Raw genomic sequence first — 4533 nt, 5'->3', positions numbered from 1 at the left:
GACATAAATTTTTGAAAAAGAAGAAGACATGGCAGGCGAAAATAATAACAACAATGCAAGGAAGATGCTTGGTGATTATGCTGCACCTACTTCCAACTTCTATGGAAGAAGTATCTCAATTCCTGCCATTGGAGCAAACAAATTTTAGCTTAAGCCTCAATTAGTTTCTCTAATGCAGTAGAACTGCAAGTTTCATAGACTTCCATCAGAAGATCCTCATCAGTTCTTATATGAATTCTTGCAGATCTGTGATACTGTTAAGACCAATGGGGTTGATCCCAAGGTCTACACACTTATGCTTTTCCCTTTTGTTGTTAGAGACAGAGCTAGGACATGGTTGGACTCACAACCTAGAGAAAGCTTGAACTCTTGGGACAAGCTGGTCAATGCTTTCTTGACCAAATTCTTTCCACCTCAAAAGATGAGTAAGCTCAGTGTGGATGATCAAACCTTCAGACAGAAGGAAGGTGAATCCCTCTATGAAGCTTGAGAAAGATACAAGCAATTAACCAAAAGGTGTCCTTCTGATGTCTTTCCAGAATGGAGCATCATATGTATATTCTATGATGGTCTATCTGAGTTATCCAAGATGTCATTGGACCACTCTGCTGGTGGATCCCTTCATCTAAAAACGCCTGTAGAAGCCTAGGAACTCATTGAAATGGTTGCAAATAACCAGTTCATGTACACTTCTGAGAGAAATCCTGTGAATAATGGGGTGACTCAGAAGAAAGGAGTTCTTGAGATTGACACTTTGAATGCCATATTGTCTCAAAACAAATATTGACTCAGCAAGTCAGTATGATTTCTCAGAATCTGACTGGATTGCAAGCTACATCCGACAGTGTTAAAGAAGCCTCCTCTGAAGGAGAAGCTTATGACCCTGAGAATTCTGTAATGGAAGAGGTGAATTACATGGGAGAATCCTATGGAAACACCTATAATCCTTCATTGAGGAATCACCCAAATTTCTCATGGAAGGATCAATAGAAGCCTCAACAAGGCTTCAATAACAATAATGGTGGGAGAAATAGGTTTGGCAATAGCAAACCTTTTCCATCATCTTCTCAGCAACAGACAGAGAATTCTGAGCAGAACTGGCTTAGCAAACATAGTCTCTGATCTATCTAAGACCACCCTCAATTTCATGACTGAGGCACGGTCTTTCATAAGAAATTTGGAGGCACAAGTGGGTCAGCTGAGTAAAAGAGTTATTGAAACTCCTCCTAGCACTCTCCCAAGAAATACAGAAGAGAATCCAAAAAGAGAGTGCAAGGCCATTAATACAACTAAAATGGCCGAACATATAGAAGAGGAGGAGGACATGATTCACAGTAAGGAAGACCTCATGGGATGTCCACTAGAATACAAGGAGTCCCCTATTGAGGAACCACATGAATCTGAGGCTCATCTAGAGACCATAAAGATTCCACTGAACTTACTATTATCATTCATGAGTTCTGATGAGTATTCTTCCTCTAAAGAAGATGAAGTTATTACTGAAAAGCAAGTTGCTCAATATCTAGGAGCAGTCATGAAGCTGAATGCCAAATTATTTGGTAATGAGACTAGGAAGGATGAACCTCCATTGCTAATCAATGAACTATGTGCATTGGTTCAGCTGAAGTTACCTCAAAAGAAAGAGGATTCAGGAAGGTTCTTGATACCTTGCACCATAGGCACCATGACCTTTGAAAAGGCTCTGTGTGACCTAGGATCAAGTATCAACCTCATGTCACTCTCTGTAATGGAGAAACTAGGAATCTTTGAGGTACAAGCTGCAAGAATCTCACTAGAGATGGCAGACAAATCAAAGAAATAGGCTTATGGACTTGTAGAGGATGTCTTGGTAAAGGTTGAAGGCCTTTACATCCCTGCTGATTTCATAATCCTAGACACTGGGAAGGATAAGGATGAATCCATCATCCTTGGAAGACCCTTCCTAGCCACAGCAAAGGCTGTGATTGATGTAGACAGAGGAGAGCTAGTCCTTTAGGTGAATGAGGACTACCTTGTGTTTAAGGCTCAAGGATCTTCTTCTGTAAACATGGAGAAGAAGCATGAAAAGTTTCTCTCAGTACAAAGTCAAACAAAGCCCCCACACTCAAACTTGAAGTTTGGTGTTGGGAGGCCACAATCATGCTCTGAACATCTGTAAAGCACTGTAAGAGCCTCCTGTCAAGCTATTGATATTAAAGAAGCGCTTATTGTGAGGCAACCCAATTTTATTTATCTATAGTAATTACTCTTTTATTTTGTTTTCCATTATTATTTTATGTTTTCTTTAGGATGATGATCATGTGGAGTCACAAAAACACCTGCAAAAATTGAAGAAAAATAAAAAACAGCATCAAAAATGGCACACCCTGGAGGACGATATTACTGGCGTTTAAACGCCAGTAAGGATACCAAAATGGGCGTTTAACGCCTAGCCTGGCACCATTCTGGGCGTTTAAACGCCAGTACAGGTATAAAAATAGGCGTTCAGGCGTTTAAACGTCAGTAAGGATACCAAAATAGGCGTTTAACGCCTAGCCTGGCACCATTATGGGCATTTAAACGCCAGTAAAGGTATAAAAATGGGCGTTTAAACGCCCAGTCTAGCACCTTTTTGGGTGTTAAAATGCCAGAAAAGGGCAGCAGATTGGCGTTTAAACGCCAGCAAAGAGCAGCAAACTGGCATTTAAATGCCAAAAAAGGCATCAGCCCGGCGTTTAAACGTCGGAAAGGCACACAGAGGGGCGTTTAACGCCAGCAAAGTACAGGGATGCAAAATCCTTGACACCTCAGGATCTGTGGACTCCACAGGATCCCCACCTACCCCACCTCACACTCTCTTTCCTCTTCACACCTTTCCACAACACTCTATCCAAAACACCACTCACCTATCAAATCTTACCCTCTTCCCCATATTGTCTTCAACACTCACATCCATTCCCTAATTCCCATAAACCCATCATACAACCCACCTACCCCTACCCACTCAAATTTAAACCATTTCCCTCCCAGACCTACCCCTTCTCACACGAACCAACTCCCTCTCTTCCCTATAAATACCCCTTCTTACTCCTTCATTTTCACACATCACATACACTTAAAACCCCCCTTGGTTGAAACCTCTCTATCCTCCATCTCCCACTTTTCTTCTTCTGCTACTTTCTTCTTTCTTCTCGTGCTCGAAAAAGCCTCTTAAGGAAAAAGCCTTTCTTTTTAATTTTCCATAACCATTAATGGCATATAAGGCTGGAGAAATCTCAAGGAAGAGGAAAGGTAAGGCAATTGCTTCCACCTCTGAGTCATGGGAGATGGAAAGATTCATCTCAAAGGTCCATCAAGACCACTTCTATGAAGTTATGGCCAAGAAGAAGGTGATCCCCGAGGTCCCTTTCAAGCTCAAAAAGAGTGAATATCCGGAGATCCGACATGAGATTAGTAGAAGAGGATGGGAAGCTCTCACCAATCCCATTCAACAATTCGGGATCTTAATGGTTCAAGAGTTCTATGCTAATGCATGGATCACCAAGAACCATGATCAAAGTATGAACCCAAATCCAAAGAATTGGCTCACAATAGTTCGGGGGAAATACTTAGATTTCAGTCTGAAAAATGTAAGGTTGGTATTCAACTTGCCAATGATGAAAGGAGATGCACGCCCCTACACTAGAAGGGTCAACTTTGATCAAAGGTTGGACCAAGTCCTCATGGACATATCTGTAGAAGGAGCTCAATGGAAGAGAGACTCCAAAGGCAAGCCAGTTCAACTAAGAAGGCTTGACCTTAAACCTGTGGCTAGAGGATGGTTGGAGTTCATCCAATGCTCTATCATTCCTACTAGCAACTGGTCCGAAGTAAATGTGGATCGGGCTATCATGATCCATAGTATCATGATTGGAGAGAAGTGGAAGTTCATGAGATCATACCTCTAGAACTATACAAGGTTGCTGACAAACCTTCCACTTTAGCAAGGTTAGCCTTCCCTTATCTCATCTGTCACCTATGCAATTTAGCTGGAATTGTCATAGAGGAAGACACCCTCATTGAAGAGGACAAGCCCATCACCAAAAAGAGGATGGAGCAAACAAGAGAGCCCACTCATGGACCTCAACAAGCACATGAGGAAGTTCCTCATCAAGAAATCCATGAGATACCTCAAGGGATGCATTTTCCTCCACACAACTATTGGGAGCAACTCAACACCTCCTTAGGAGATTTGAGTTCCAACATGGAGCAGCTAAGGATGGAGCACCAAGAGCATTCCATTATCCTCCATGAAATTAGAGAGGACTAAAGAGCCATGAGGGAGGAGCAACAAAGGCAAGGAAGAGACATTGAGGAGCTCAAGCACTCCATAAGATCTTCAAGAGGAAGAACTAGCCGCCATCACTAAGGTGGACCCATTCTTTAATTTTGTTGTTCTTATTTTTCTGTTTTTCGATTTTTATGCTTTATATTTGACTATGTTTTAGCTTCATTACATGATCATTAGTGTCTAGTGTCTATGTCTTAAAGCTATTAATAATTCCATGAATCATT

The 4533-nt window shown here is 41.6% G+C and overlaps 1 non-coding gene across 1 annotated transcript; it reads right to left on the bottom strand.

Moving 5' to 3' along the window:
- Nucleotides 1-427: 427 nt before the first annotated feature.
- Nucleotides 428-534, bottom strand: LOC112714033 (small nucleolar RNA R71). Its single transcript, XR_003158990.1, has one exon. It is a non-coding gene; the product is annotated as a small nucleolar RNA R71 (small nucleolar RNA).
- Between the last annotated feature and the right edge of the window lie 3999 nt (nucleotides 535-4533).

Source organism: Arachis hypogaea, chromosome 9 (genome assembly GCF_003086295.3).
Source record: "Arachis hypogaea cultivar Tifrunner chromosome 9, arahy.Tifrunner.gnm2.J5K5, whole genome shotgun sequence".
Taxonomy (NCBI): Eukaryota; Viridiplantae; Streptophyta; class Magnoliopsida; order Fabales; family Fabaceae; genus Arachis; species Arachis hypogaea.
The sequence above is the reverse complement of the archived record's forward strand: the minus strand, read 5'-3'. Positions and strand labels throughout refer to the sequence as shown.